Source organism: Scyliorhinus torazame, chromosome 17 (genome assembly GCF_047496885.1).
Source record: "Scyliorhinus torazame isolate Kashiwa2021f chromosome 17, sScyTor2.1, whole genome shotgun sequence".
In the NCBI taxonomy this organism is placed as follows: domain Eukaryota; kingdom Metazoa; phylum Chordata; class Chondrichthyes; order Carcharhiniformes; family Scyliorhinidae; genus Scyliorhinus; species Scyliorhinus torazame.
In genome coordinates, this window is record NC_092723.1 from 166860090 (window position 1) to 166887564 (window position 27475).

The following is a 27475-nucleotide window of genomic DNA, read 5'->3' on the forward strand; positions in this document are numbered from 1 at the left end:
TATTAAACTCTGCACAGTGGCACGGTGGTAAGCACTGCTGCCTCACAGGGACACGGGTTCAATTCCACCCTTGGGTCACTCTCCGAGTGGAGTTTGCACTTTCTCCCGTGTCTGCGTGGATTTCCTCCGGGTGCTCCGGTTTCCTCCCACAGTCCAAAGACATGCAGGCTAGGTGGATTGGCCACGCTAAATTTTCCCTTCGTGCCCAAAAGTTTAGATTGAGTTGCAGGATAGGATGGGTGCAGACTCGAAAGCCAAATGGCCTTCTTCTGCACTGTAGAGGTTCTATGGTCCCGCTAACTGACACCCCTCCTTTCAGACACTTATTAAAACCTACCTCTTTGACAAAGTGTTTGGTCATCTGACCAAATATATCAAGTGGCCTGGTGCCATATTTTGTTTCATAATGATTCTGTTGAGAATGTTTTATAATAATAATCTTTATTATTGTCACAAGTAGGCTTACATTAACACTGCAATGAAGTTATTGTGAAAATCCCCAAGTTGCCACACTACAGCACCTGTTCGGGTACACAGAGGGAGAATTCAGATGTCCAATTCGCCTAACAGCACGTCTTTTGGGACTTGTGGGAGGAAACCGGAGCACTCGGAGGAAACCTACCCAGACACGGGGAGAACGTGCAGACCCCACACAGCCAGTGACCCGAGCCGGGAATCGAACCCACGTCCCTGGCACTGTGAAGCAACAGTGCCAACCATTGTGCTACCGTGCCGCCACTTTATGAATACAAATATAAATTGATGCTGTAACATTTACATACGTTCCATGCGGACAATGTTAATCTAACCCACTCTTCAGAAAGCTGATGTAATCGGTGTAATGCTAGTTTCACAGGCCGCCCCACTTCACTTTCCATTGAAGTCACTGGAGAGTGATATTGGACAGGACGTAAAAACTGTGTCCCACCCAATCCCAGGGTATTCCTGCCCAGCAAGTTAAAAGTTGCTTAACCTCAGATATTGGCTCCCTGATAGCTCCACATGTTTATCTGGTATGTAACAAGGGCCATTCAACCATGAATGTCCCAGCGTCAGCCCCCAGGCTGTGCTGCGGTAACAACCCACTTCAAACAGGAATGGGATGGTGAGACACACAACTAGCTGGCCTTTCAGTATTTGGATTAGGATGAGAGGAAACCAGCCAGGGTTCCTGCTGCTGAGTGGTTATCTCAAGCCCTCCCGTATTGAAAATGTTAATTTGTGGATGCTGGACAAAGAAGAAAAAGCTTGCATTGATACATCGTTCACAGCCTCAGGATGGTCCCAAAGCACTTTACAGCAAAGGAAGTATTTTTAATAATTCTTTCACAGTGTGCGAGTGCCCCTGGCCAAAAACAGTGTTGTCCTTGAGAAGGTGGTGGTGAGCTGCCTTCTTGACAGTGGAGTAACTTGCGAGGGGGTATGCGAGAGTCAACCACATTTGGTGTTGTTCAGGAGTCACTATAGGTGAGATCAGGTAAGGACATCAGATTTTTCTTTCCTAAAGGGCATTAATGAACCAACCCGTTATTTTTATCATAGTTACAATTACATGGCCCTTTCATTTCAGCTTTATTGAATTAACCGTATTTCAATTCCCCAGCTGCCATGGGTGGGTTTCGAATTCCTGTCTCCAGGGCATTAGTCCTGGTCCCTGCATTGCTCGTTCCATAACATAACACCTTCAGGCACGGAAGCCCTTTTGTAATGCAGGAAACGTGGGAGCCAGATTCTGTTCACCAAAAACCTACAAACAGCAGTGACAAAATGACCGGATGATCTTGTTTTTAGTAATACTGGTTGAGGAATGAATAATGGCCAGGAGGCTGGGGAGGACTCACCTGGTTTGCTTCGAATTGGTGCATGAGATCTTTTACGTCCACCTGAGAGGGTAGACGAATATTAGTTGGACATTTCATCTGAAAGGCAGTACCTCCAACAGTCCAGCACTCCCCTGGTACTGCACTGGAGTGTCAGCCTAGATTTTTGCACCCAAATCTCTGGAGGTAGGAAACGGTTAAATGCAATCTGCTGAAGCAGGTTTGAAACGCTACTCGCTTTTGTTGTCGGAATGGAAGAGGATCTGATTTCCTACTTTGTGGCAAATCTAGCAATGCCTCTGTAGCCACAAGCTGCATGTGCACATAAGAGACTAATTGAGTAACCCAAAGAGACTAAATGATAAGTGTTCCTTCACCCATTGACCAGAAACATAGCTCCAAGCCATGGAATTTGGCACAAAGAGAGAAGACATTTTACACAAGTTTGTTCTATTCAGTGGACGCTGCATTACAGTTTCTGGGGCCATGCTGCACCCGACACTCCTTCTTGTGAAACTGCAGTGAGTTTGGGGGGGGGGCTTCTCAACTTTTGATCTTGCTGCCCCTGTTTAAACATATGACATAAGAAGAGAGTAACAGCCAAGAAAACGAGCACACTCTTCAATTATCGGCCTATCACATGCACCAAACCTTGCTGTGAGCAGTAAGTATGTGGCTCAGAAAGAATTAGCCTGGCCTCTGAATCACTCAGCTAATGGTTCCTGACCCACTCTGGAGATTCGAGTGCCATTCTGGCAGCACCATTGCCTTTTATATGGGGCATTGAATCCTTACCTCTCAGACGGATGTAAAAGAACATAGGAGTTCTCGCAAACCCCCCGCACCACGATCTCTCAACCCCCCACTGCATCACCCCCGGGCTGTCCCAATGCCCCAACTCACCTGTAAGGTGGTCTTCAGGAACACTCCCCCTCCACATCCCACCTCACACAGGCAGGGGATCCCCCAGCTTGATCCCCAGCGCAGGCAAAGTTCCGGTCTCGCATCTTGACACTGCCAGTGTCCCTGCCAGCCTAACAGTCCCACCTGGGCACCCTGGCAGTCTGACAGTACCAGGCTGGCACCCAGATGGCACTACCAGGATGCCTTGGTGATACTGCCAGCATGCCCGGGTGCCCCAGCAATGGCACGGTGCCACCCTACCCAGAGGCCTCCCACCCGGGGGCCTCCGTTCTCCTGGGAGAACCGTCCCAAGTGTCGTCCCGCCTGGTTGGGTTAGACCCCAACACCTCGGGTAGATCAGGCGAGCGTCTATTACAGTAAGACTAACTTTAATATGCAGATTTGCCAAATACTGATCCCGCCCACAATGGGCAGGATCCAGATGACGACATCTCAAGAGATCCCGTTAGATCTCGCAAGGTGCATCGAGCTGAGTAAATCCCGGAAGAGGCCTCTCCGAGCATCTACCGACCATATCAAGCCCGGTGCATTAAGTAAAGCAGCCCACATTAATTTCAGTGTAGGTGGGCGGGATTCTCTCAGCCCAGGCCGTGCCGGAGAATCGATGGGCCGGGCGCGAATTGCGGGACGCAGCCCCGATGCCGTTCCGCCGATTCTCTAGAGAGCGGAGAAACGGCGCTGGTCGGGGGCCGCTCTACGCGGGGCCCCCAGTGATTGTCCGCCCTGGATGGGCCGAGCGGCCGTAAAAAAAAATCTGAGTCCCGCCGGCAGCGTCCACGTGTGGTCTTACCTGGCGGGACCTCGGCATGTGCATCCATCCGGGGGCAACCTGGGGGGGGGGGGAGTCCGATCCCGGGGGGGCCTGTGCTGTGGCCTGGGCCGAGATCGAGGCCTACCGATCGGCAGGCCGGTCTCTTGGGCTGGGGGCCTCTTTTGCTCCGTGCCGGCCCCTATAGCCCTACGCCATGTTGCGTCGGGGCCAGCGCGTAGAAGGGAGCCACCGCACATGCACGCAACCGCGCCGGTCGCACTGCACATGCGCTATGCGACCGGCACAAATGCGCAGACCCGTGGCGCCCATTTGACGCCGGCATCGGCAACTGGAGCGGCGTGGGTCGCTCCAGTGCCGTGCTGGCCTACTGAGGGGTTCGGAATCGCTGCTCCTGAGGGCCTGTTGACACTACGACGGCGTTAACACTTAGCCTCAGGATCAGAGAATCTCACCCGGTGTCTCTGCTGGTGATTGTTGGAGGCTGGCTCTGCAGTGTTCAGACCGAGCCAGCCCATTCTCCTGGCTTTGGAAGACTGCATGGATGTGTGAAGGCAGTGAGGAGACTGCAGAAAGAAGCAACCTCATGTTTGCTCAAACCGATATGACCAGCACCATTGCCATGCAAACTGTGGCCTCGCAATTGTTTTATGCAGCTGGTGAAATCTCGGGCACAGTGGTTCACCAATTCACCTTTACAATGGGCTGCCATACAATATGGCCACACGGGCATACTACTCTTTGATCCCTCCATTTACATTTTCTGATTATTTAAAAAGAAAAAAACAGCAACCTCAAAATGCATGCTAACATTAAAGGTTAAACGTAGATGAAGCTAAAAACACTAGTCTCGGATCTTATGCCCAATCCAGACGGCTGCTGCCCCGTTATCCTTTGCAGTGTAAGTCACGCTCAAGAATCAAACCTCTGTATACAGCAGCTCTCTGCATGCAGGGTTTGAGTTAATAAGTTCCCCATTTCTATATTTAGGCTGGCATTTCACCATGAATATATTAAAATGGCATGCCAGATAAACTACTGCATGTCTCAGTTGTCACATTTGAACAAGCTGGCAAGCAATCAAACATAACGCACCCACATTTCATACATTTGGATTATTTATGTGGGATATCATGCCGGGAGCTCTGCTTTGTTCCTTGCCGGACACGTGCATTTTGGACATATATGGGTTAAGAACCTTTATTTCATACATTGCTGTCTCGTTTTGAGGATGAAGACGCTGTTGATTTACAATCAAATCCAACCAAGTCTGAAATAGGAAAATTATCCAGTTCAGTGATCTGCAGATTTGGCACTGTCCTGATGTGCTTGGAATAAAGTAAAAGCCAGGCCTGAATCTAGCAAGATCTGCCTACCAAAGGAGCTGAATTCACGCCAGCTTTGATTCCAGGCCAGGATTTGTATCTAACCCTAGAATGGCCCAACAAAAAGGTTATGCAGGACCAATGTGTGTTTAACTGATTTCCACTTTAGATGATTAATCTTAGCTCCAGAGATATTTCCGCCAGCTTATCTGGTCAGTAGCTGATTGAAAAAGACATAAAGTGCTGTTGCATCTCTCTCCAACATCTCAGCATCATTTGGCACACAATTAATTACTTTATTTTAAAAGAGCACTGGCTGATATGAAGGCAACTGCAGCAGCCATTTTGTGCACAGGGTGATCCCACAAACTGCAGTGGAGATGGATGGCCAGTTTTCGCCATGATTGTTGGGGTCAGGAGGAATGTTGGCCAGTACATTAGAATTCTATGCTATAGCATCAGGCGACGAGATCCTCTGTCTAACATCTCCAACCACATTCAACAATGCAATGCGTTTTGTGAGTAAGTCTGATTAAAAACTGGGTCTTTGAATGACTGCACATTCAGTGTACCGACACAAAAAAAAACTAGTTCTAAAAATCTGGATGTATTTACTTTACATGGACACAGTCACTGTTTTAAAACCTTTTTATTTTTGTTTGCATTCGGTTCCTGGGCCTCTCCATTCTGGCTGTTCCTGTGAGAATTGTGGGTTTGGGCTGGTAGCAAATTTAGGACCCACTGCTTCTCCCAGTACTCCTCCACAGAGTCCCACTGTTGTTGGATGGAGAGAGAAAGGATACTCAGGGTCTTATTTCTTTGGCACCTCATTTGCTTTTGCACTCATCTGCAGAGAAAACAGGTGCTTAAACACTCAAAGGGTTAGCTGGCTTGTCATATGAACCTCTTTCTCTATCTGCCCAGTTTCCCAAATATGGTCATGGCTTGTGGCTTCCAGTTGCCTGGCTTGCATGATTAGAGTGTGTCTGCACACATTTGTTTCACAACCAGAGTTCTATTATCCAAGTGATATGTCTAATGGTTTCTTCAAACCAGTTATTTTTCCAGGTGATTGTCAGGATACTTTATTAATGCGGTGTATTATTTTTAAATTCAGTCAAGCGATGTTGTCTTCGCTGGCTCGTCCAGCATTTATTGGGCATCCCTAATTGCCCTTGAAAAGGTGGTGGAGGTGAGCTGCCTTCTTAGCCCCCATTCATACTCTTTCAAAGTAATTCCTGTTGGTGCGACTTTTCAGGTAGGTTAACATTAATTTCAATGGCTTTGGAACTGCAACAAGGTATAGTGATGCAAATGTTCAGCCATCTTTGGCTGTAATTTCAAGTTATTGGAATGTGGCTTTAGTTTTTCTTAAATCAGTTTCCAGCCAGTAAATTCATAAAGTTGTTTCTTTATAAAGTATGGCTTCACAACAGGAGCTCTCGGCAGGCACATCACCTCCTGCATTGAATTTCATCCATGATCAGGTACTAGACAATACTAGGCATTTCTGGCAATACAGGGAGGGCAACAATAGCGAGTCATGCACCAAATGGCTTGACCTTAAATCACCACCTTTCCTGAGGTGGCATTAACGGTGCATGTCAGCAGCAAGCTAGGAACATGAGGCAGGTTACAGGTAAAACCATTTATATCCATACAACTGCGCTTTCCTGCAAGAGTCACTGAAAGTTCGGCACAAGGGGGAATTCTGATTCATTTCATTTGCATTTTCTTCCCCTCCCCACCCCCAAAAACGAACTACTATTAACTTGGGAGTATTTCCTGATAGGATAATTTGAGCCATTTAATCGCCATTTGTGCGGTGAATGAACTTCAAAGTATTGCTTGAACTTTGTGTGGCACAGCGATTAGATTCTGTCTCTTCTGATTCCGAACTCCTGCCTGCTCCCGATTCTCATTGGTGGCCCATGTTTCCAGCTGTCAGAGTTCTGGGGCGAGATTCTCCGACCCCCGCCGGGTCGGAGAATCGCCGGGGGCTGGCGTGAATCGCACCCCCGCCGGTTGCCGAATTCGCCGGCACCGCAGATTCGGCGGGGGCGGGAATCGCGCCGCGCCGGTTGGCGGCCCCCCCCCCGGGATTCTCCGGCCCGGATGGGCCGAAGTCCCGTTGCTAGAATGCCTGTCCCGCCGGCGTGGATTAAACCACCTCTTACCGGCGGGACAAGGTGGCGCGGGCGGGCTCCGTGGTCCTGGGGGGGGGCACGGGGCGATCTGGCCCCTGGGGGTGCCCCCACGGTGGCCTGGCCCGCGATCGGGGCCCACCGATCCGCGGGCGGGCCTGTGCCGTGGGGACACTCTTTTCCTTTCGCCTTCGCCACGGTCTCCACCATTGCGGAGGCAGAAGAGACTCCCTCCACAGCGCATGCGCGGGGATGCCGTGAGCGGCCGCTAACGCTCCCGCGCATGCGCCGCCCGGAGATGTCATTTCCGCGCCAGCTGGCGGGGCACGAAAGGCCTTTTCTGCCAGCTGGCGGGGCGGAAATCAGTCCGGCGCGGGCCTAGCCCCTTAAGGTTAGGGCTCGGCCCCCAAGATGCGGAGGATTCCGCACCTTTGGGGCGGCGCGATGCCGGACTGATTAGCGCCGTTTTTGGCGCCGGTCGGCGGACATCGTGCCGATACTGGAGAATTTCGCCCAAGGATTCCAGAATTCCCTCGTCTCCAGAAATCCTACATCTCTGACCACACCTACGGTAACTGCGCTAATATTTCTTTATGTGGCATATATTTTGCCCAATAACACTCCTGCGAAGCGCCTTGGGATGATCTTTGCTCCTCTTAAAGGAGCTGTACCAATGCAGGATATTTCTATTGTACGATTGATGGATCAGCTGAACAGTCCCAGGCAGTTCAGAAACACCACCCATTCCCAATACGTGACAGCCATTCCCAACATCTGACACCTCAATCCCAACATCTGACACTCATTCCGAACGTTTGTGAGTCGGTATCAGACTTGGCAAATATTTACTCGAAAGGGAACCGATTGTGTTGTGTGTTTGCCTTCGCGCAATGCTGGAACAGATGCCTTTTGTATCTCGTTCAAGCCTGTCAAGTTGCCTGGTTACAAAGTAAATGTCCTGGCTCCTGCTTAATCAACCCCATTGTTTTGTTTTTGACATCCAACAGGTTTGTGCCAGAGCAAGGTTGCAGTTTGCGGATGAACAGTGGGTGTTTGTTGATACGATTGTCCATCAATCGTCAATCATTTAAAAATAAAATCTCTTCTTTCCTCACCGCAGTTGCACATGAGATTCTCTCACGTCCCTTTCTCAGCCATGCCGTGTTGAGGCTAATTATCGGACTCCAACTCCAGTCTGACTGAGAAAAGGCCAATTCCCAAATTGGCATGCTACCACTCTCGCCTCTCTCTCGGAGGGTCTGTGTCTTCAAGTCCAGAGGCTTGATCATACGATCTTGGACGATGTGCGCAGTTCTGAGGGAGTGTTGCACACCCTCTGGCCGGGATTCTCCGACCCCCCGCCATGTCGGTGAATCGCTGGGGGGGTGGGGGCGGCTTGAATCCCGCCCCGCCATCCTGACGCCGCCTGCCACATTCTCCGGCGCCGGGTTTTGGCGGGGGCGGGAAGGCAGCGCCCCCCCCCCCCCCCCCCGGCGATTCTCCGGCCCGCGATGGGCCGAGCGACCGCCCGTTTTCAGCCGGTCCTGCTGGCGTAAATCAAACCAGGTCCGTACCGGCGGGACCTGGTTCTACGGGCGGTCAGCAGAGTCCTCGGGGGCACGGGGGGATCTGGCCCAGGGGGTGCCCCCACGGTACCTGGCCCGCGATCGGGGCCCACCAATCCGCGGGCGGGCCTGTGCCTGTGCCGTGCTGAACTAGCGGCCCACCTTCCAAGGCTGCTGTAAAAATCCTGTGACACTATTTAGAAGAAGAGCAAGGCCAATATTTATTCCTCACCAACATCACAAAAGGCGACATTTATCATGGGAGCTTGCTGTGTAACAATTGGCAGCCGTATTTTCTGACATTACAACAGTGACTACACTTCATTGGCTTTAAGTGCTTTGGGACACCATGAGGTGGGGAAAGACACCGGATGCCTATTACAGGATAGTGGTGCAGTGATAACATCACTGGGCTAATAATATAGAGGGCCAGGCTAATGCTTTTGGGGGAATGGGTTCAAATCTCACCATTGGAGCTGGTTGCATTTAAATTAAATAAATTGACCCTGGAATTGAAAGCTCGTAGCCATAAAATTATCATCAATTGTAATTATCTAACAAAAAAAATTTGGTTCACTAATGCCCTGTGGGGAAGGAAATCTGCTGTCTTTACCTGGTCTGGCCTACATGTGACTCCAGACCCACAGCAATGTGGTGGATTATGAAGTAACTGCTTGCTGAAATGGCCTAGTAAGCCTCACAGTTCATGGGAAATAATGCTGGCCTTGTCAATGATGCCCAAAGCGCGAAACATAAAAAATGTTGGGTTTTTTTATTGTCACGTCATTGGAGCAAAGGTAATACCGTTCCCACCAAGGACTGCTGTAAAACGGAGAAGGAAAATAATGGAAGGTTTAGGAATGGACAGGGCAAAAGAAAGCAACAGGAGATTGTCACACACAAGTAATGTGACTGGAATTGGGTGGCTCAGTCCTAATGCAAATGATATTTAGCCACCTCAATGCTCGGAGTACAAACAAAAGAGGATTTTCTCCATGTCCATTTAACTATGATGTGGAGATGCCGGCGTTGGACTGGGGTGAGCACAGTACGAAGTCTTACAACACCAGGTTAAAGTCTAACAGGTTTGTTTCGATGTCACTAGCTTTCGGAGCGCTGCTCCTTCCTCAGGTGAATGCAGAGGTCTGTTCCAGAAACACATATATAGACAAATTCAAAGATGCCAAACAATGCTAGGAATGCTAGGTCCTGTTCAAACTTGTGCATGAAGATGTTGGCGTATTGGGGTGCGAATTTGGTCCCCATGGCTGTTCCATGTCGAGTCTAAGGCAGCGGCCTTCCGGAGGGGTCCAATTCGACTCTTTCCTCTTCGGTTGCCGCACTGCAGATCTCTCGGTCTGCTGTTCCGGTTCATTGGTAGTCTGCTTGGGTTCGCTGTTGGCCTCTTGGGGTCTGTGGAAGAATTCCCGGAGCCTCATTCGCCTGATCGACAGTTCCAACGCGCCACAGCGAAAAACCGGACCGACCTCCTCAGAAGACAACCGACAGAATACCCTTCGTCGTCCAGTACTTCCCCGGAGCGGAGAAACTACGTCATCTTCTTCACAGCCTTCAACACGTCATTGATGACGATGAACATCTTGCCAAGGTCATCCCCACACCCCCACTACTTGCCTTCAAACAACCGCGCAACCTCAAACGAACCATTGTTTGCAGCAAACTACCCAGTCTTCAGAACAGTGACCACGACACCACACAACCCTGTCATGGCAATCTCTGCAAGACGTGCCAGATCATTGACATGGATACCACTATTACACGTGAGAACACCACCCACCAGGTACGCGGTACATACTCGTGCGACTCGGCCAACGTTGTCTACCTCATACGCTGCAGGAAAGGATGTCCCGAAGCGTGGTACATTGGCGAGACCATGCAGACGCTGCGACAACGAATGAACGGACATCGCGCAAAAATCACCAGGCAGGAATGTTCCCTTCCAGTCGGGGAACACTTCAGCAGTCAAGGGCATTCTGCCTCTGATCTCCGGGTAAGCGTTCTCCAAGGCGGCCTTCAGGACCCGCGACAACGCAGAATCGCCGAGCAGAAACTTATAGCCAAGTTCCGCACACATGAGTGCGGCCTCAACCGGGACCTGGGATTCATGTCGCATTACATTCATCCCCCACCATCTGGCCTGCAAAATCCTACCAACTGTCCTGGCTTGATACAATTTACACCTCTTTAACCTGGGGTTACCCCATCTCTGGATCTGTAAAGATTTAATCACCTGCTAATGCTCACATTCCTAGCATTGTTTGGCATCTTTGAATTTGTCTATATATGTGTTTCTGGAACAGACCTCTGCATTCACCTGAGGAAGGAGCAGCGCTCCGAAAGCTAGTGACATCGAAACAAACCTGTTGGACTTTAACCTGGTGTTGTAACATTTAACTATGGAAAGACACTTGTGGCCTTTCTGCTACCAGTCCAGGCTCTGCTATGCCTCCTCCCAGTATTCTGATAGTCAAATTCCATTTGGTGTTGACACATCTAATTCTTCCTTGAAATAAAGTAGCTGAAAAATACTTTCCCGCATCCAGCTGTGCTGCATTACCACATCTGGTACAACGCTCACAAACTGGCCTCCATCAGCAAACACCTGCAACAATATCCCAGACCACGAACTGCCCCCAGAGGTGGCACTGCACAGAGCCTGCACTGTCGAATTTCCGACACCTTTGATGTTCGGGCTGACTGCTGAACTTTTCTGAATATCCACGTCCGCTTTACGCTCAGCATATAAAATATATTCTGCTCTTTTTATTGGAAGTGGGAGCCAAAAGGTGAGGCATTGACAGTGAAGTCACAGAAAGTGTGGGGGGAACAGTGTCTGCCAAAAAATAGCTCATTTCTTTTCAAAAACCCGTTTCCATTGGGTTTCATCCAAAGTTTTTGAATGTTGAAGGGAAAAAGGGACAAACAGCCAAGAATTAAAGCTTCCACATAATATATACACGCACTGCCATTTATGAAATACAGCTAGAGGGTTAATGGTAATGTGCTTAGTTCTTTTTCAATTACTGCATGTAAGAAAGTTTATCCTTTCTTATTTTTCCAAGGGTCTACAAAACATTTCATTTTTATGATGCCCTGGCTGCCCTTGCCTGTATTATATTACTTTGTGCTGTAAAATGGCTATTAAAATACACAGAATTACCCATTGGTGTCAGCGATGACTCAGCGGAACACAATTTTGCCCTGAATCAAAGGATAGTGAGTTCAAATTCTGCTCCCGAGAGCACAAAAGCCAGGCTAACATCCACCACTCAATGACTCCTCCCCACACTCCATACCCACTTCCCCCCCCAACCTACCCCCTTACTCATTGCAGAATTGAGGGGGTGTTGTACTGGTGGAGGTATATTGGGCGGGATTTTCCACATAACCTGAAGCGGAGGCCCCCCCGCCATTGGTCGGGCGGCGGGTTCGTCTGGTCCCGTCGTTGCCAATGGGATTTCCTGTTGAATGCACCCCTCATTGCTGTGAAACCTGCTGCGGGTAGGGCGAGGAGGTGCGCCGTCGGCAGGACGAAAGGTTAAACTGAGGCCCTGTCTTCGGCTGGATGTCAAAGATTCCACTACATACTTGAGGGAGAGCAGGAAGGTTCTCTCCGGCGACCTGGCCTGCATTTATCCCACAATTAATGTTAAAACAAAATCTATTATCCAGTCATTATCACATTGCTGTTCTTTGGATCCTACTGTGTGAAGATTAGCTGCTACATATCTTATATTACAACAGTGACTACACTTCCAAATTTCTCACAGGTTGTAAAATGCTTTGGTATTTCCTGTGGTTGAGAAAGGCACGATATAGATGCAAGTCTTTCTATTTCCAAATGCCTCCAAACCTTGCTTCGATTTCTTCTCTTGTTCATTTAACCTCTTGTGCATCACCATTGGCAGCAATACTTGGGCCCTAAGCTCTGCAACTCCACTCTTCAAACTCTCCGCCTCTTTCTCCTCCATTACGACGCTCCTCGAAATCTACCTTTTCAACCAAGCATTTGGTCATTTGTCCTAATATTTCCTCATGTGGCTCGGTGTCAAATTCTGTCTGATTAGGCTCCTGTGAAACACCATGGGGACATTTCATTATGTTAAAGGTGCTATATGAATGCAAGCTGTTGTTATGGACACGAATCCCTTGCAGCAGCACTTTCTGTCTTAGTGGTACAGTGTGTGTGTATGCGTGTGTGTGAGTGTGTGTGTGTAACAGGTAGGTTTGTATCTCTAAACAGGAGTGCAACACGAGCTAAAGGGCTTCTTCCCCAACTCGACTATCCCTCAAAGAGTTAATCCCTTTCTTTCAATTCTGGATTCAGACCGTTAATCTTGAACTCAGTGCCATGTATGTATGTTTTGCAGATGTCAAGGGAGGTTGGAGAAAGATGGATTATGTGTTCCTGCTGATCGACCACCGATGACCTTCAACAGTGAACACATCAGTTTACCAGGGCCACATTGCTGTGATGTTTTCCCTTGTTGTTGTGGCAATAAATCTCTAGGTGGTAACTTTGTGCGATCAGCTGGGTAATGATACCAGTAGACGGAGATGATCCAACACTCCACGGGCATTCATTCCTGGATTTGTGACGCCACAGAAAAACAAGAAGTAGTTACTCAGTCAGTTATGTTCTCAGCCATCCAGAAATTGGACTTTGACTGTGATCTCAAAGCTTAGCGGCAGTTTTCTTGGACCACAGCACCATGAAACACTGGGGACATGATGGTAATTATCTGCCATTGCTACTCAGTGCTGTGTGTGATGCAGCTGAAAACTGCAGTGGTAAAAGATTAGGGATTAACAATAATTGGGGCTGAGACAATGTGAATATTCAGTATCTCTTCAATATGAAAGCAAAACACTGCGGGGATACTGGAAATCTGAAATAAAAATAGACGGTGCTGGAATTAAATTTAACAGGCCTGGCAGCATTTTCAGGAATGGCAGAGGGGGAGAAGAATAGAGTGGTAGACCCAAAACAGTTTTGGCGCTGGCGGGATTTCCCCATTTTGACTGTCTCCACCCCCTGCCAATGGCGTAACAAGGATCCCCATTTTTAAAGTCGGGATTCCCAATTACATCGAATTTCCAATGCAGACCCGTCGTTTAACGCCTGATTGTTCTCTCGAGGGGGAAGTCCATTCACATCGGCCGAAATGAATCATGACAGGTCCCCTATGACAAGCACCTGGTGAACAGAACCTGTCGGAGGCACAAACGTAGCCCTCTAAAACATAACTTTAAGGTCTGACTGTTCAAACTACAATTTTACGAGTGAAATGGGTGTTTGGGTGAATGGCTGAATAAGCTGGAGCTCTTTTCTCCAGAGAAGAGAAGGCTGAGGCGGTGACCTAATAGAGATGTTTAAAATTATGAATGGGCTTGATAGGATAGATGTGTTGGAGACCAAAGTTAAGGGCCATCTAAAAAAAGATAGTTAGTACTTAGCGGAAGCGGTGGCGTAGTGGTATTGTAACTGGACGAGAAGTTGGGTAATGCTCTAGGGACCAGGGTTCCAATCCCACCACGGCAGATGGTGAAATCTGAATTCAATAAAAATCTGGAATTAAAGGCCTAACGATGACCATGAAACAGTTGGCATAGAAACCCATCTGATTCACATATACCTAGCCTGGCCCACAGCAATGTGAACTCTGCAATGGCCTATCAAACCATTCAGGTCAGGAGCATTTAGGGATAGGCAGTAAATGCTGGCTTTGCTAGAGATGCCCACACCTTAGGAATGAATTTTAAAAATAGGGAATTCAGGGTAACCTCTTTACTCAGAGAGTATGTGGAATGTGGAACTTGCTATGGAGTGGTTGAGGTAGTTAGCATAGGTGTATTTATATGGGGCACTAGATTAACCTGTGTGGAGAATGGGAAAAGGAATGGGTTATGCTGATCGGGTTAGATGAAGAGCAGTGGGAGGACGATCATGTGGAGCATAAATATCAACATGGACCAATTGAACCAAACGGTCTGATTCAGTGCTGTAATTTCTATGTACTCCTTATCCTGTTCTGGTGTTCCTTGGGCAAGCTTTAACACATGCTATTAATAAATGCCAATCTGTATTATGTACCCAGTAGTATCATTGGTGCAAAATTGCTGCACAGTTAGCGTGTGCTATCACGCAGAAGATCAATTTGGTACCTTCAGTTGAACTCCGGGTCCGATTCCACACCTTCTACAACAGAATGAATTCTTACTTCTGTACATTTCTGATATAGGAGGTCCTGTGGCATAATGGGGGACTGCCCCTGCTTCTGAGTTAGAAGCTCTGGGTGAGTCGCATAAGACCATAAGGTGTAGGAGCAGAAGCATTAAGTCTGCTCCGCTGTTCAATGAGATCACGACTGATCTGATAATCCTCAACTCCAATTTCCCACCTTATCTCCATAACATTTGATTCCCTTTCTGTCTATCTCAGCCTTGAACATACTTAACAACCCAGCCTCCACAGCTCTCTGTGGTAAAGAATTTCACAGATTCACTAACCTCTGAGTGAAGAAATTCCTCCTCGTCTCTGTCTTAAATGGATGATCACGTACTCTGAGATTACGTCCTCTGGCCCTAGACTCTCCTGCCCTGTGATTTGATGGCCACGGCAGCTGTGTCCATAACGTGATCAACAAGTTGAGCGCCAACCTACAAAATCCTTCCAACAGGCCAAAGGCAGGTTGTAAGAGTGGAAGAGACTCCTGATCAGTCGGGTTTGATGCTGACCAATGGCCCTCAAGCTATAAACCTCTGGAGACAGTTCAGCAACCTGTTCCAAGAAAACTTCTCCCTGTGAACAGCTGAAAATCTGTACACCATTAAGTGTGGGAAAAGAAACAGCAGCAACATTTCTGAAATCAGTTAACTTCCCCTATTGTTTGTTGAGAACATCATTCATTCACATCCAATCTTAGATATATTCCCTTCCATTCAAACCACTCGTTTGCCATGTTTGTGATACCATTGTGTTAACAAGCACTCACTGGATTACAGAATCGTAACATCATAGAATAGCATCATAGAATAATGTAGCAATCAGAGTTACTTCAAAGAGCAATCCAGTTACCTCCACTGCTCCACTCATCCCTGATATCCCTGCAATTTTTCCAGGTGACAAATGAATCTGTTTTAACCAATTGCAGTGCAATCCAAATCCTAATTATTGTTAGAAAAAGATGTTTTTCCTCATGTCGCTGTTGTTTTTTTTGTCAATCACCTTAAATCTATGTCCACCGGCTATCAGCCCTTCAGCCGTTGGCGACAGTTTCTCTTTATTTATTCCATCTAAGCCCTTATGATTGTTAATGTCTCTATGTAATCGCCTCTTAGCCTTCTCTGCTCTAAGGAAAATAACCTCAGCATCTCCAGTCCATCCACAGAATTGTAATCCCTCGTCCCTGGAACGTAAATCTCTTCAGTACCCTGTCCAAAACCCTCATGACTTCATAAAATGTGGTGCCCAGAATGAAAACCTCAGCATTCCACTTTCTTTCTCTGGATTAGTTTCCCATTTAGTTTCTATATTAAAATGTACTGGAGCCAAATCTGCTGGAATGGATTATGTTTCTGACCAGAATCTTCACTCACTGTCAAGCCCAATTATGCTTTTGACCTTGTTATGACATTTCATCACGGAGCGCTCTCCTCAAGAACTTCCTCGACTTGTGATTGGAATTGAAGCTTGGCCCCAGTTCTGCTGGGAAACTCTAATCCCTGCTAGGCCCAGGGGTCCACGCCAAGGGTTTAATTTGACCTTTGCAACTCCTGAATCAAGATTCATTTTGACATTTCCAGAGAGGCTGCAGCTGGGATAATGCTGGAAGTACGGGCCTTGTGTTATCTGAAATTCATTCACTCACAATGTTAAGAAGAATAATGAAATCCTTATGGTGAGTGGCACATAATGGAAATAGCAAAGCATAAACCTACTGTTCTGGCAAAAGTGCCTTCACACCAGAATCATGGTACTGATGCCGCTATTTGAGGCTGATACACGCCAGTCCCGAACACATCTGTGCCAAATGTCGGATTTTCCTGCAGGAAGACCTGGGGAAGCTGACGGAAATTGGAAAGGAAGATGGAGGACTCCAGCAAGAAGACTCTGGAACATCATGTGCAACAGTGGATGGGGCGATGGAGCATCTACAATGTGAATAGTCTAATTTCAGGAGCTTCCAGAAAAGGGATCGTCTCCTTAAATAGTGGGTAAGTTAAAACGCCTTTTAAATATGGTGCTCGGATATGATGAGTGCGAGCCATTCAGCCCACTCCGCCACCCAAAACATTGGGAGACAGGATGCGAATTCCCACCCGTCTCCGCAGTTGGAATCTCTTCCCATCACAGGACTTAGTCCCAGAATAGAAAATTCTGTCTCTGAAGTGGGACTTGAACCCAGAGCTTCCGGCCCTGAGGTAGGGAGGCTACCACTATGCCATAAGGCCTCCCTTAAGAAGCAAACAAGAGATTTTTACAATGTTAAAGGTGTGGTGATCTGTATATCTGTGTATATTAAGCAAGGGGTCAATGTAGATGCAATACCACTGAGCAATCACTAGAGGGAGCACGGGAGGTATAAAAACACACAAACAGGAAGTCAGCACTCACTTCACAGGAACGGGAGCTGGTAGCAAGACACAGACAGGCAGCATAGATGTTACAAGTTAAGCACTGAAGAGAAAACAAACTCACAATAAAGCATCTACTTCAACTTCAAGACTACGAGTGTTATTGAGACACAAGGAATAACACATGGTACCAGGTCCGGCTTCAGAAAGCTTACGATAAGATTACACAGGCTGCAGACACAGAAAGAACAAAATGGCAAGAAAGACGTTGGATGACTTCGCTGATTTACTGCAATTTGGACCTCCACCACAGCTGGAAACAACCGGAAATTAAGTAATGGCTGGAAAAGATTGAAACAAATGTTTGATATATATATCATAGCTAATGATTTAAAAGCAGCCTCAGAAGAAATGAAAATAGCTCTGCTCATCGCAGGACATGAAGCTAGAGAAATATATAATTGCTTTAAATACTTGAAAGGTGAAGACAGCACCAAATTAGAAGTAATACTAAAAAAATTTGAAGAACACTGTATGGAATTTGAACAGTACTGTATGCTCAGAGACCAAATTGCCCAGGGAATGAGTGATGCAAAACTCAAACAATCACTACCAGAACAGAAAGGGTCTAGAAATTGCGAGTGAAAAGTCCAGATCAAGAGGAAAAAGTAACTTTAATGTCTTACAAAGCAAAAATGCTGAAATCCACTCCAAAATGGCGTCTGAGCACATTTTACAATCTCCGTGGAACAAAAGACGAAAATCAGCATCTACGCATGCGCAGTTAAAATCAGCCATTTTGCCTTCTGCGCATGCGCGGCTGTGTACAAAAACCCGCAGAGTAAAGGAAGATCAATGTGCGCATGCGCAATCGAGCACCATGCATGACGTCTCGAACATCATGACGTCAGAGGACCCTGACCACGCCCACTTAAAAGGGAAATACCCGAAAATTGAAAACAAGAAACTTAAAGCTGTAAAACCGATTTTTCTGACCTCAAAAGACAGAACAATGCCTGAACGGTTACCAGCAGTGGAAGATAAATTTCACAACACCCAGGAACAAGCAGTCCGCACCACCCAAAGTGAAGAGAACAATAAAAACACATCTGAAACAAAAAAAGATGATTTGTTTTTCGAACAATACTACCCAGACATGGCTGAGTTATTCGGATATGTTGATCACAGCAACACGGTTGCAAAGCTCAACACGACTCTACTCATGGTAGATGAATCCAATACCATGATACCATGGCAGATTGTCGAGACCTTGGATGACAGCAATACCCAAGAAGAAGACGACGCCACACAAAGAGCACAGAACGACCCTGTTGAGAGAGCACAGAAAGACTCCACAGAGAGAGTGACGCAAGCCTCCATGGACAGCTCGTTGACAGACTCCAAAATGGAAGCAAACAAACACTCTATTGCGTATGCATTGCATGGAAGGTCAACCCACTGTATCTGAGCAACCACAAGCAGACTATGAAAGTCTACCAAGCTCACATAATCAAGAAGAAGACAATGTAAGTCCACCCACTGCATGGAAAAACAGTGACAATGTGATGACACTTGACATACAGGAGGTGCAGGATCACAGCGAGACTGACAGATCTCAGCTCGTCTGTACAGAAGCACAGAGTAGGGCTACTCATGAGTCCAGAGAGACCACGTCAATAGAAATCTTGAAGATTTTGACTCCAGAAGAGGAGCACCACGACCAACAAGAAAATGAAATCGGGAAGATTTTGACTCCAGAAGAGGAGCACCATCAAAGCAAAGAAGAGGAATTAAATCCAACACAAATGACTGATGTCACCAACATCAATGCAACATCAGACCATTCTCGAGACGAAACGCTCAAGGTAACAAATACCACAAAGGACACTCGCACCAATTACACAAATTATCCACACGGAACACTCATTGAGCAACAAGAAAAACAAAAACCACAAGAAGCACAGCAGAAACGAGAACAACAACCGCAAGAACAAAAACAACATGAAGCGCAACAGGAACAAAAACCGCGAGAAGCACTGCAGAACAAGAACAACAACAGCAACAACAAAAACAACAAGAAGCATAACAAAGACAACAAGCACGACAAGAACATCGACGAAAACAACAAAAACAGAAACAACCAGAAAAACGACAAGAACATCGACGAAAACAACAAAATAGGATCACCAAGAACGAAACAAAAACAGCAAAGACAGAAACAACAATGAAACAACAACCTGTACAAAATGGTACAACGCTGCACATGAAGGACAATGCCACAGCACACTGCAAAGCAATGACAAGGCTACAAACATGCCATGGCATGACAACGAATCGCACAATTTCACATCTGCTCCAGAACAAGCAAGCACACCAGCTTTCAAGGCAGATGACACACTAAATCGATACCACAAGCACAGAAAAAAGTCCATGTCAGTCAACATCAGTGGTTCAATCATTCAAATACCTTGGGATGACTTGTTGGTTACTTAAAAAACATTCACAACGGAGTTGCAATATCAATATCACCACGTCAACAACGAAAAAGAAAAGTCTCAACGAAGAAATTCATCAAGTTTGGACTCATAAATGTTTTTATTAAGATTGGACTCATAAATATTAATTGGCTTTGTAAAATATCCAATATCATCATCACTTGTACAGATATACATATCATAAGTAATCTAACTGTTTTGTACAATTTTCTTTAACACTGTACAGAAAATATATAAAGAAAAAAGGGGGGATGTGGTGATCTGTATATCTGTGTATATTAAGCAAGGGGTCAATGTAAATGCAATACCACTGAGCAATCACTAGAGGGAACACGGGAGGTATAAAAACACACGAACAGGAAGTCAGCACTCACTTCACAGGAACGGGAGCTGGTAGCAAGACACAGACAGGCAGCTCAAATGTAACTTAAAGTTAAGCACTGAAGAGAAAACAAACTCACAATAAAGCATCTACTTCGACTTCAAGACTACGAGTGTTATTAAGACACAAGGAACAACACAAAAGGCAAGTTGTTGCAGGCTGGAGAAAGTCTCTTACAGCTGCACATTGATTTCTTACAAGTGGAAATGTCTGCTCTACATTTGCCCAATCAAGCCCCTTCATAAATTTTAAGGGCTTCCATTGCATCACTCCTCAGCCACCATCTTTCTGGGGAAAAGGGGCGGGATTCTCCGGCCTCCCAGCCGTGTGTTTTTGGCAGCGGGAGACGGCCATTCGCTGGTAGTGGGATTCTCTGCTCCCGCTGCTGTCAATGGGAATTCCCATTGAAGCCACCCCACATCGCCAGGAAACCCGCGGATGAGGGTGCACTGCCGGTGGGACCAGAAAATCCCTACACCGGCGAATGGCCGGAGAATTTCGGCCAAGAGCTTGTTCAATCCTTCTTGATTCTTCTAACCTCTTTGTTCTTGTACTGCTACACATCCATGCACAATATTCTGACTGAGGCCAATTTCACTTTTGATTTCAATCAGCCTATTGAGGAAATTTATGGAATAATTCCCCCCCCCACGTGTTATAGACCAAGAAAGATACAGAATATTGGTACAACAGATAATCAATCTGTTGGTGCTTTTTATCTTGCACACCTGGGGCCTCTCAACAAAGTACAAACGTGCGCACGTTCTCAACAAAGTAAAAGCTTGAGAGACAGCCATTCCCTAGTTCATTCCTCATGGCAATGCTATTGTCCAATCTGAGTCAATTTGTTTGGTTTGAATTTAAACAAAAGTTAACTGTTCCCTGGTGCATTCTCCTCTACCAATGAGAAGCCACTTTTCAATCAATCAGCACTCCTTTCGCATGCAATATAAATTGCTGTTCCCTTAACAATTTTTAAAAAAAATCTTTTTATTTGCATTTTCAAAATTATATACATTGCTGTTCATTTTCATTTATTGTACAGTCACAAAGGTTCCTTCTGAGGTTTCTCTGTTCCCTTAACAATTGATATCCTTGCGAATCTGTCTTGATGAGTGCCAAACAAAAAGCTTCGATGGCATGTAGCTTTTTGTATACTCAAATTCTGTACTACCAAACATCTATAGGTTTATCAGTCACTAAATTTGTTACTTTGGTTGTGGACAAGACGAAGCAACCTGCTTGCTTAGCACCCCATCCATTGCCTTAAATATTCACTCCCTCCATCACCAACTTACAGCGGCAGCAGTGTGTTCCATAAAGATGCTCTGCAGCAACTCACCAAAACCCACAATCTCTACCACCTCAACTGATAAGGACAGGAGATGCACGGGAACACCAAAACCTGCAGGTTCCCGCTGTAGCCAGTTAAAATGGCTAACTCCCGATTTAGAATGGCTAACCCCGATTTAAAATGGCAAACGGAAAAGGCTGATGGGAAAATCAGCCAACAGAACTAAAACAAGCAGCTGCAGGTAAAACTGGCATTCGCCTCTGGGAAGGCCAGACAGGATTGATACCTGCAGCCATCAGCATAACAAAACAATAACCATATGAATACTAATTAGCAATCCCCGGGAACAATGTGTAACAAATTAGACACACAAAGCCAACCCAGACTTTTTGGAGCCAACAGGAGCCTACACAAAGAGAGGTGAACGACCACCCCAAAAACCGCCCATCGATCAAGGAATCGCTCCAGCATTGGAGAATAACGAACCAAGTGATTGGGACAAAGTCCAATCACTTGGAACCAGGTACAGGGTCCACCTCGAAAGGCAGGAAGCCCCTGGGGACTATAAGAATAGAGTCCAAGTTCAAATCGGCCCTTCTGCCACCCTTCTTCACCCTGCTGCAACCCCTGCTACCTTCTGCTGACCTTCTGCAACAGCCGCTCAAATCGTAAGTCTTACTTCAATGCTCACTATGAGATAGGCGCTCCTAGCTATCGATCTGTACCAGCTTCAAATCCCGCAGGCTCAGAACCCAAACAAAAGGCCATTCGTTTCCCTTACCAGGTGGGCCATTTCCAAAGTTAAGTATTGGCCTGTTAGTTGTAGGAAGTAGCTTAGAAGTAGAATTTATGCATAAGTATTGATTACTATATATAATAAATGTGCGTTGATTTAACTCTTACTAAGAGGGCCTTACCAGGTGGGCCATTTCCAAAGTTAAGTATTGGCCTGTTAGTTGTAGGAAGTAGCTTAGAAGTAGAATTTATGCATAAGTATTGATTACTGTATGTAATAAATGTGCGTTGATTTAACTCTTACTAAGCGGTGTGTTGGATTATTGATCATTACTCGGACTTGAACCACGTGGCGGTATCAGAAAGATACCTGGCGACTCAAGAGCAAAGGTGATAAAACAGAGCAATTAAACTAAGGCTAAAGTTAGCAGCAACACCACCAAGCTACACGCCATCCTGCCTTGGAATGCATCACCTCCCCTTCGCTGTTGCTGGGTCATAATCCTGGAGCCCCCTACCTGACAGCACAGTGGGTGTACCTACACCACATGGAACACGGTGATTCAAGAAGGTGGCTCACACCACCTTCTCCAGGGCAATTAAGAACGGGCAATAAGTTCTGAACTTGCCAGTGATGCTGGCGTTCCACGGATGATTTCCAAAGAAATCACTTGGTCACCAACATTCAGCAGTCAGTTCAGTGAAGGCTCCTGCCCAATGCACTAGAAGTCATATTCATGCAGTTGATTGCCTTTGGCCCTGCTGCATTTGTTATTTATTCTAAAAGGGGGAGCAATCATGAAACTGGGTGATTTGATCATTAAATTGCTGAAAAGGAATTTTCGGTGATGAATGCTGCTGATTATGTCAGGGATTGAGCCTGCCTGAAATCTCTCCCCTACAGAGACACCACTCCTTTAAGAAACTATTTGTGATGCAGTAGGTCAATCATTCCTATTCTCAATATAATGGTCAGAAAATTATCATTCCAGAAATACTTTGGTAATGCAACATTCTGTCATCTACAATTCTACTTAAGGAATTGGCTGAGTTCCCAATCTCCTCGTGCTCTGGTAAATAAATGCTCATGATATTTGAGTCACACTGCCTCCGATGTTTTCTCAGTTGTCACAGCAAACACAAGACTGATGTTTCTTTTCACCCGTCGGTCATTATGTCAGCCTCTTCGAAGGGAGAGAGCCCCATTTTCCTCCTGTTTTGCTTTAAGGAGTTGATAGAAAGCAAATAACAGAGAGTTTACCTGGAAAGACCATAAGATGCAGATCAAATGAGTTACTTTCAAATGGCACAGATTTGATGTAACGGATACAAAGAAGCTGGGGTGAGATGAAGAGAGTTTTTGTGACCTAAAATACCCTGACAAGGTCTTGGAAGGAGATTTGATCATCGCTTTTAAAAGAGAAGTGGCTAAATATTTAGAAGTGGAAACATTTGCAGAGCCATGAGGAGAGGGGGGTTGTCAATTGGCTAGTTCTTTCAAACAGCTGGCTTCGGCGCGTAGGCCCGAATAGCCTTTTTCAGCACTGTCTGATTGCACGAAACCATCCTTAACCAAAGCACAAGAAGATGAGACAACTTTTGAAATGCATTTTCTGTCACACAAGGTGGTGTTACTTCTATGTGTTTTTTTAAATTGCTTTCTCTCATGGGGTTATTGTAACACAGGATTTTCAATACATAAATAATAGTGATGATTGGCAGGAATGCCGTTGTGTGATACTAGGTGAAAATTCACCCTGCTGCTGTATTTCCAGTTTAAGAACTCTGATTGGGAGATCGGCAGTAGCGCCATAGCAAAGATCTTGCAACCAGCATGGCGTTGGAAGAGTAAACTATGCAGTTCCAAAAGTGAAAAGCAATCAGCAAGATGTGTCAGCAATTCTCACACACTACACACAATCAAGCAACATCCCGATGCATGTTCCTTTCGGAATGGGAGGGTGCGGATATACGCTGTTGAGGATTCTGCCAAAGCAATATCTTGTAAGAAGCTTTTAGGGAAGGATGGTAACTACTAAAGCAGGTACATCTTCACTTGACTACGTAGAACTTACAGCAGAGTGACACTGGACAGTACAGATGTTTATGCTCCACATGAGCTTCCTCCCACTCTCTGTTTGTCTCACTCAATCAACATATCTTTCTATTCCCCTCTCCCTCATGCGTTTATTTAGCTTCTTAAATGCATGACTGCTATTCACCTCAACTGCTCCAATGTGGTAGCGAGTTCCACATTCTCACCAGCCTCTAGATTAAGACGTTTCTTGTGAAGTCCTCACTGAATACCTTTAGTGCTTACATTATCATCTTGGCCCTATTTCTGGCCTCTCCGTAAGTGGAAACATCTTCCCAATGTCTAACATATCAAATTATTTCATTATCCTCAAGGCCTCAATCAGCTCATCCTCCAGCCTTCCCTTTTCTGGACCAATGGGAGCCACATCTTCCAGTCCTATTCAGTGATTACATTTGTAATGATGTACACATGGTACATAATCTGTATATGGGGCTGGATTCCTCGGCGCCGGGGGCAGAGTTATAGATGCGGCCGAGAGTCCAGTGTTGTCCAAAAATTGGGGTCGCCGATGATCTGGGCCCCTGCTGCCGGTGGCATTGAGGTTCGTGTCCCGCGTTAGCGGGAGGATGCAGATGACTCAAATTGATCCATTTGCATCCTATTAATGGGCTGGATTCTCCAAACCCGTGTCATTCTCCAGTCTCCCGGGCCGGGATTCACGTGGGCGAGAATTGGTGCAGGTATTTCCAGGCGTGGCCTTGACGCAGTGGACCTCACGGTGGGCCAAGGGGGTAACTCGATCAGGGAGTTGCCCCCAAAGCCCATCGGAGAGTCCCTCTCCCCCGACAATGCAAATCCTGCCCACACCACCCCCACCAGACGCCCACTTCAAAGACCCCATTACAGAGACCCCCACTAGAAAACCCTCCATAAGAGAGACCACTACCAGAAACCCCCCATTGCAGAGACCCCCACCAGAAACTCACCACAGCGAAACCTTTACCAGAAACCCCTCGTTGTAGAGACCCCCACCAGAAACCCACCACAAGCGAAACCCTTATCAGAAACCCCCCATTGCAGAGACCCCCACCAGAAACCCACCACAAGCGAAACCCCTACCAGAAACCCCGCATTGCAGAGACCCCCTCCAGAAACCCACCACAAGCGAAATACCGACCAGAAACCCCCCATAAGAGAGTCCCCACAAAAAAAAACCACAAGAGACCCCCACCAGAAACCCCCCCAAGAGAGACACCCACCATAGACCCCTATGAGAGACCGCTCCCAGACCCCCCCATTGCAGAGGCCCCCACCATAGATCCTCCCATAAGAGAGACCCCACCACAGACCCCCCATAAAAGAGACCCCCACCAGAGATTGCCCCAGAAGAGAGATGTCCACAAGAGACCAATATTACAGAGACCCCCACCAGAAACCGCTTCATAAGAGAAACTCCTGTCAGAAACCCCCTTTTGTGAGGGCCACAAAGAATCCAGCACGAGTTGTAGAATAGAAAGAAATAACATTTATTTACAATAAGAACATAAGAATTAGGAACAGGAGTAGGCCAGCTGGCCCCTCGAGCCTGCTCCGCCATTTAATGAGATCATGGCTGATCTTTGTGGACTCAGCTCCACTCTCCGGCCCGTACACCATATCCCCGAATCCCTTTATTCTTTAGAAAGGCATCTATCTTTTTCTTAAAAACGTTGAAATAAGGAGCCTCAACTGCTTCACTGGGCAAGGAATTCCAGAGATTCACAACCCTTTGGGTGAAGAAGTTCCTCCTACACTCCGTCCTAAATCTACCTCCCCTTATTTTGAGGCTATGCCCCCTAGTTCTGCTTTCCCCGACCAGTGGAAACAACCTGCCCGCATCTATCCTATCTATTCCCTTCATAATTTTATATGTCTCAATAAGATCCCCCCGCATCCTTCTAAACTCCAATGAGCACAGTCCCAGTCTACTCAACCTCTCGTCATAATCTATTCCCCTCAACTCTGGGATCAACCTAGTGAATCTCCTCTGCACTCCCTCCAGTGCCAATATGTCCATTCTCAGGTAAGGAGACCAAAACTGAACACAATACTCCAGATGCGGCCTCACCAACACCTTATACAATTGCAGCATAACCTCACTAGTCTTGAACTCCATCCCTCTAGCAATGAAAGACAAAACTCGATTAGCCTTCTTAATCACCTGTTGCACCTGCACACCAACTTTTTGCGACTCGTGCACCAGCACACCCAGGTCCCTCTGCACAGCAGCATGTTTTAATACCTTACCGTTTAAATAATAATCCATTCTGCTGTTATTCCTCCCAAAATGGATAGCCGCATACTTGGCAACATTGAATTCCATCTGCCAGACCCTAGCCCATTCACCTAACCTATCCAAATCCTTCTGCAGACTTCCGGTATCCTCTGCACTTTTTGCTTTACCACTCATCTTAGTGTCGTCTGCAAACTTGGACACATTGCCCTTGGTCCCCAACTCCAAATCGTCTATGTAAATTGTGAACAACTGCGGGCCCAACACTGATCCTTGAGGGACCCCACTAGTTACAGGTTGCCAACCAGAGAAACACCCATTTATGCCCACTCTCTGCTTTCTGTTAGTTAACCAATCCTCTACCCATGCTACCACTTTACTCTCAATTCCATGCATCTTTAGTTTATGCAGCAACCTTTTGTGTGGCACCTTGTCAAAAGCTTTCTGGAAATCCAGAGATACCACATCCATTGGCTCCCCATTATCTACTGCACTGGTAACGGCCTCAGAAAATTCTACCAAATTAGTCAGACATGACCTACCCTTTGTGAACCCATGCTGCGTCTGCCCAATGGGACAATTTCCCTCCAGGTGCCCCGCTATTTCCTCCTTAATGATAGATTCCAGCATTTTCCCTACAACCGAAGTTAAGCTTACCGGCCTATAATTACCCGCTTTCTGCCGACCTCCTTTTTTAAACAGTGGTGTCACATTTGCTACTTTCCAATCCTCTGGGACCATTCCAGAGTCTAGTGAATTTTGATAAATTATTACTAGTGCGTTTACAATACCCCTAGCCATCTCTTTTAACACTCTGGGATGCATCCCATCAGGGCCAGGAGACTTGTCTACCTTTAGCCCCATTAGCTTGCCCAATACTGCCTCCTTAGTGATTACAATTATCTCAAGGTCCTCACCTATCATATCCTTATTCCCATCAGTCACTGGCAGGTTATTTGTGTCCTCCACTGTGAAGACTGACCCCAAAAACCTGTTCAGCTCCTCAGCCATTTCCCCGTCTCCTATTATTAAATCTCCCTTCTCATCTTCCAAAGGACCAATATTTACCTTAGCCACTCTTTTTTGTCTTATATATTTGTAGAAGCTTTTACTA

The 27475-nt window shown here is 46.5% G+C and overlaps 1 protein-coding gene across 2 annotated transcripts in view; it reads right to left on the minus strand.

Annotated features, from left to right (window-relative positions):
- Positions 1-27475, minus strand: part of pkd1a (polycystic kidney disease 1a) — a 239617-nt gene that overhangs the window by 160427 nt on the left and 51715 nt on the right. The window lies entirely within an intron of this gene.